General features: G+C 34.4%; 1 long non-coding RNA gene across 1 annotated transcript; it reads right to left on the reverse strand.

Moving 5' to 3' along the window:
- Positions 1–3,702: 3,702 nt before the first annotated feature.
- LOC110790204 (uncharacterized) lies at positions 3,703–6,247 on the reverse strand. The gene is made up of 3 exons (XR_002533728.2): positions 6,013–6,247; positions 4,985–5,583; positions 3,703–4,479 (listed from the first exon to the last, which is right to left on the reverse strand). It is a non-coding gene; the product is annotated as an uncharacterized lncRNA (long non-coding RNA).
- Between the last annotated feature and the right edge of the window lie 325 nt (positions 6,248–6,572).

Raw genomic sequence — 6,572 nt, forward strand, 5'->3', positions numbered from 1 at the left:
TGATTGGTTTAGTTGATTAGTTTTAATGTCAAGTTCTTCTTTAATGTTGTTGGGTAGTGTGGTTTTATGCTTTGGTGTTGGAAGTTTCCCTGTTAGAACTGTTAATTTTTGTAGCCCTTTGAGTTTTTCCCAAAATTGGTTTGTTGTTGGATGTCTTATGTGGGTATGTTCAATTTTGAGGCAAGTATGGGTTGTTCGATTGAGTTTAAGTGTTGGCCCGATTCTAATTTCAGAAGAGTTAGTTAACCTTGTTAGTGATCTTGTCCTGGGAGTTCATACTACCTATAGTGGTGGTATGTCAGGTTGTAAGGCGAAGGGAGAAGATGTGGGTGATTATGGAAGGGGGTGTTGGTGTCCACAAAGTTGGGTTATTAGGTTTAGGTTTGCGATGAGAGGTGATCTCATTGCATTCAAAATTTCTTATCCGAAGACAGCTCCCCAATGTTTGGGGGTTCATAGCTTGTCAACTAGGTTGAGTCTCTCCCGTTCCAAGGAAAGACTCCATGTACCTTTTCAAGAAGGTATAAGGTCACTGTCTCAGTTTGTTTGTAAGCATTTCACCCTGCTTACAAAGTTGGTTCAATCAATGAGTGGATTATCTATCCTTCCGTGTCTCTCTTTGTCGTTCAAGTGTCACAGGGTTTCAAGGGCTTCCTTTCGACGTCTACAAGCTTGCTTCGAGCCAAGTGAAAATGGGAATGAAGAAATGTTATGGGGCTTCATCAGTCAAGGGCTGACGATCAAAGTATTCACTGCCTTTGCGGTTTTTAAAGTTTACTGTTTATTTTGGTTTGTAAGAGCTAGTAAAGCTCTAGTAGTAGTTTGTTGTAATATGTGAACCTTTTCAATTATGTATGTTTAAGCCTATGTCAAAAAAAAAAAAAAAAAATATTAGCTTAATTCTGAAAATTGCCACTTAATATTCTTAAATCGTACTACGTAAAAGAGTCTGGAGAGTGTTGCCATAGGTTTTTACTACCATAGGGATAGTTACTGAATATCAATACCATCAATCATTTGTTCCTACTAAAAGAATGGTTCATAATAACACAAACAAAACTAGGTAAGTAGGTCTTTCTTCCAACCATAAGAAATTAAAGTTCTAAGACTTTTAAGGTCTAAGTTAATATCAAGGGTCATTTTTCACAACCTATGTGGCAAGGTGGATTAACATTAAATGGATTCACTTTGGTTGAAGATTTTGATCAAGTTCCCGGCCTAAAGTCAAGTTCGTCTTAATTCTTAAGAGATAATTCAAGGAATGCACCACAAATGGTTAATATATATCATACATGAGTTAGGATATTATCCTTTCATTGTTTTTATTTTAAATACATCACTTCTACATTAAGTCACGCTTTATCATATTTTTATTTCTCTTTTTTTCAACAATCTCCACTTCAAATAAAAACTCTGATATAAAGGTGGTGTAAAATAAAGTGGAGTATAATACTATTGTAATTGATTTGCATAGGAAAGTGTAATACAGTATATGGAAATGGGGAATATAGTACTGGGAAAGTGAAATACAGTACTTGTTTTTGTTTTGTTATGTTGTGTTGTGTTTTCTATGCATTTTTAATTAATATAGTACAGGAGAAAGTGAAAAACTTAATAGCAAAAAATAGAAACGTAACTATAATTTGGGACGCTCGATTAGGAAAACAGGGTTACAATTATGGGACGAGGGAGTACAAAAGAATTGCTGAGATTTTGAGGTAATTTTACATTCTTTTGATTTTGTTCTTTTTATTGTTTTTTAGGTCGAATTTCTGCTAGTTAAGTTTGCTCAAATTTTGGCGAATTTCGTTCAACTATCTGCAATTTTGCTCAAATTTTTGCAAATTACACCACATCATTTTAATCCTATTGTTTTGAAGAATTCACAGATTGAAATTGTATTTTCTGGTGTCGGGGCTTCGTTTTTTTGGCGACTGAACTTCTAAGGTCATTTAACCTAATTTTTGTTTACTTTTGAAGATATTTTGTTTACTTCTCAATGTATTAAGTGCAATTTTGAACCAATGTTTTGTTTACTTTTGAATTTAATTGTGAGTTAATAGTCGGTTTTGGTTATGAAATTAGCTGATTTAGAAACTTTTTTAGAGAAAATTTGTGTGTAAAACTGGAATTAGCTTCTTTAGAAGCTGTTGTAGAGAAAATTTGTTGGTGTTGTTCAATTGAGGTCAGTTGGTGGGAGTTGCTTTGTTATAATTTTGTTGCACTTAGTGATTATCTAACTCAAAAGTAAAGCAAAAACTGAAAAAAGTAAATAGAAATGATCTAAAAGTAAACAAAATATGTCCCATAACCCATATTATCCACGGAACAATATGTCCAGGTAGTGAATCAGTCAACAGAAATAGCAAGGGTACGTTCGTCATGTGTTGTATCAATTTCTCCAACAGGTTTGGAATTGAAGTCATATATTAAGCCAGAAAGTTAGGCATCATCTTAATTTTCCAAATAGTATTTTCAGAAACAGAATCTCCTCTTATTTTCATCTCAACAATAACCAGTTGTTCAGTTAGCTTAGTTAGCTGGTTAATTTCCATCCTGGCTATGAAATTCCCAATTGGTCCAATCAATTAAGTCCACCACACCATCCTTCTTCCTCGTGTGTACCTTTTTACATTCAGCTCGGGTGCAACTTCTTCGATGGTGGCAATGATCTCATCCTCTAACAAAGCTGATAAGAACTTCTCACTTTCCTCGAAGGTTTGTAATTTTGGTTAAACAACCCTTTCAAGTCAAGTCCTGAAGCGAAAGTGATCAAGTCAAACGCGTTGAGTGGAGTACTGGTACTTGCCTCCCCTTCCACCACCTGTTGTTCTTTTTGTTATTGTTGTATAGCAAGGGGTTTCATAGAAAAGAAGCCATCATCCAAGTCTTTACGATCTTTGTCATGCTAAAACTGAAAATCTAGTCTATCAAATTCGGTAAAGTTGCTCTATAAGTTTTTTTTAGTGAAACTGTTCCTGTACTTGATTCAAATACAAGGTCGCAGTTGGGTTTTAGTGATTATTTTGGTTGCACCAGGCATTGATTGTCTCTATAGCTCTAGGTGAAGTCATTTTACTGAAGTGCAGTTGATGAGTGATACTGAATAATAAGCCAAGTTCAACTCTCATTTCCTTTTCTTCTCTTCTTGTCATGATTGAAATTTTATTGATTTTCTTAAACCTATTACCTCAAATGGTAGAGCACTATGCAAATGCATAGGGGATGTAGGTTCGATTCCTACATAGGTTTTCTTTAAAAGTACATAAAAAAAAAAATCAAAAGTAAATAAAAGAAACTCAAAAGTAAATCAAAATATCTCAAAAGTAAATCATAATAACTCAAAAGTATCTCATAAAAATTCAAAAGTAAATCAAAATATTTCACTGAAGGCCTGATGCAAACTGATGTTCAAAGTTGATTTCCCGTATTACTATCCTGATCTACTGAACATCAGACCCTTTATGAATATATGTGACTTTCATTGCATTATTAATAAGAAGTATTCAAAAAGTAAACAAAAAAAACGCAAAAGTAAATAATTTAAACTCTGTAAACTAAAAATCTTAGAAGTAATTAGAAAACCTCAAAAACTTATTACAATCAAATAGTTCAAAGTGCCAATTGATCGAGCAAAGAGTCATTGACATTCATCTCTTACAATATGAAACAAACTATAAGGAAGAAATATATGGTCGGATGTCAAAAGTAAAGGTTTTCAACTTAAAAGTAAATAAAACAATACAAAAAGTAAATAAAGATAAAAAAAAACTAGAAAACTCCGATTGGAGTATATAGGTTAAAGTAAAGGTTTTTCAATTATAAGTAAATAAAAAAAAAAAAAGTAAAGACGAACCTACGTGGGATTCGAACCCACATCTTTTGATACTGTACCAATGAGCTGTAGGCTAGTTAAATAAAAGTAAAGTAAAAACCAAAAAAATTGAATCCTTCTCTATGCATCCTTTGCACACATGTTGGATGGAAATTCTAAGGAAACTCATCATGTTGTCCCGATTCGATGAGGTGGTGAAACTAATTGATCAATCTTTGGAAAGACCTGATATGGTCTTGATCAATGAAGATGATGCGAGCAACCTGAGTAATATGTTAATTGATTCTGATTGTTTCATGGCCCTAAAAATAGTGTTATTGCTTCCATATGGAACAATACATTTGCAACTCTTAGATGCATTTGTGATGGTCATGCCCACCAACATTGAGGTATCAATAGCAAAGAGGTTAGCCATGATGAATCAGCCTCATTCAAGTCCCTTATGCAGTTATACCTACTAAAGCCGCAAATAAGCCATGGTGTCACATTCCTTTGGAGTACAGTCATTACAGAAAAAGAAATGCAATCTATCGAGGTGATTTACCACATCCCCTGCACTTTTTTGTTAACAACCAAGTCTCCCGCTCCCATCCAGTCTTGCATTGCGCTACTCCAGCAGCTACAACTCTTCCCACCGCAGTCTGCTATTATAGATCCAATCATCCAAGTCAGACCAAACCAAAGACACTCACCTCAACCATAATAAGCTTTAGAAAACACCAGTAAAAAAAGCTTTAGAACTCTCATTTTCATAGCAGGAAAAGTCGATTGATTCTCAAAATATTATAGAGCTAAAATAGACACCATAAAAACTGGAAAGTCGTACTCAGATATTAGATAAAATTAGAAAATTACTAATAAGAATGAAGTATATTAGGTAAAAGTAAAGGTCTTCAAATTGAAAGTAAACAATTCAACACAAAAAGTAAAGATAACATACGTGGGATTCAAACCCACATCTTTTGCGCATTTGCACAATGCTCTTCCTACTGAGCTAGTAGGTTTGTGTTATATAAAGATAGAGTAGGAGTAATAAGAATACAATCTTATATTTTCCTTTTGTTCAATTTAAAAGTAAATAAAGAACCCGTAATAGTAAATAGAATAAATTTAGAAGTAAATATCATCAAATAACAAAGAGATCAGTACCTTGGTCATTTCACTCAACAACCTCTATGCCAACTCCGAAAGAACCCATCAACCCTTTAATTAGCCTCGAGGAGAAAGTGCCCAACACTGAAGCAAGGGGGCAGGCGTGCCACTACTGCAATACTGCCTCTACCTCCCTTAGGCAGCCTAGTCATCCCATGTTCCCCTCTTGGCTTGTGGCGCTCCTCAAACAATCAATCTGCTTAGCAGGAATACTCAACAGGAAGCCTTCTACCCATACAATTCAACCAATATTTAAGGCATAAAGTAAATATATAATCCTCAAGGCATAGAATACTATGCTTCCCCAGTGCCTCCGAATAGAAAACACATTACATTTATGAAGTAATGAATAATCTCACAGCAAGTACGAGCACACAAAATCCAACAGTATGGAGGTGAACTTATCAAGTTGGTTCTCCTTCACTCCCAATCTTCCCACCCACAAAACAAACACAAATATTTCCAAAATGAAGTGCTTCTATTAGTAATCTTCATGTGAATGACAGACCCTATGAGTCCTCTTGCAATCTGTTGAATCGTCTTCTTTGGTTCCGCATCAAATGTCAGATGTCAGCACAATAATTACTGAAACGTACCTGCAGTAATCCATCACGACAACCAAATATGACAACACATAAGTATTTAAGAGAACACCGGGGGGGGGGAGGGGGGCAACTATAAGTTACTCAGTGTCAAAAATGAATATTGTCTCCAGAATCTCCATGTAACATCAGTAGCATGGACTTACTATTTACTAGCCAAGCATAACATTATGGAGATAAGATTCTCCAGTATAAACACCCTAACTTCAATAATTTAGTTGAGCTAATTGCCTAAGAATTTCAATAATTTGTAGATGAATTTGGATTTTGATTCAAATTTCGCGAGAATTCTTAACAAAGAATTCTCGAAACCCTAATTTCAAAATTTGAAATCGTACTTGAACAAATCGAACAAATTTCGAACCCTAATTTTAGGAATTATAATAGCGAAAACTAACAGAAATTGAAAAATTGAATACGTACCTGGCGAATTGAAAGAGAGAAAATCGCAAGAAAAGGAAAAAAATTGCAGGAATAACGAAACTCCAACATTGAAGAACATGAAGTCCTGAAAATCAAACATTGAACATGAAGTCGAACGAGAGGATTTGCAGGAGGAGAGAGAAAAAGAAAGGAAGAGAGAGAACGAAAAACAAAAGATCGGGAAAGGAGGGGATGTCATTCAATTATGCGAAATTACCAATTTACCCTTATTATTTTGAGTTGGTCGGGCGAGATAAGGGCTGAGATTAGTTCTCAGTTCTCATCTTAAGGTGTGGTGTGTATATATATATATATATATATATATATATATAGTAATAATGATCAGGCTTTCTTCCGGCGTGTATTTGTTATGGAGTATTCCATATTATATTTTTCTGGAGTCCGGATCTTCTAGAGTTTTAATAAAACTCTACAAGGTAGAGTTGTATCTAAACCATACATTTTAAAATCAATGGCTCATATTGATGAGAAAAAATAGGGGGAATTTTGGAAAGATAATATATGAACCATTGATTTTTCATTCAATGGTTGATATGCTC

The sequence above is a fragment of the Spinacia oleracea genome, chromosome 5 (genome assembly GCF_020520425.1).
Source record: "Spinacia oleracea cultivar Varoflay chromosome 5, BTI_SOV_V1, whole genome shotgun sequence".
NCBI classification, from domain to species: domain Eukaryota; kingdom Viridiplantae; phylum Streptophyta; class Magnoliopsida; order Caryophyllales; family Amaranthaceae; genus Spinacia; species Spinacia oleracea.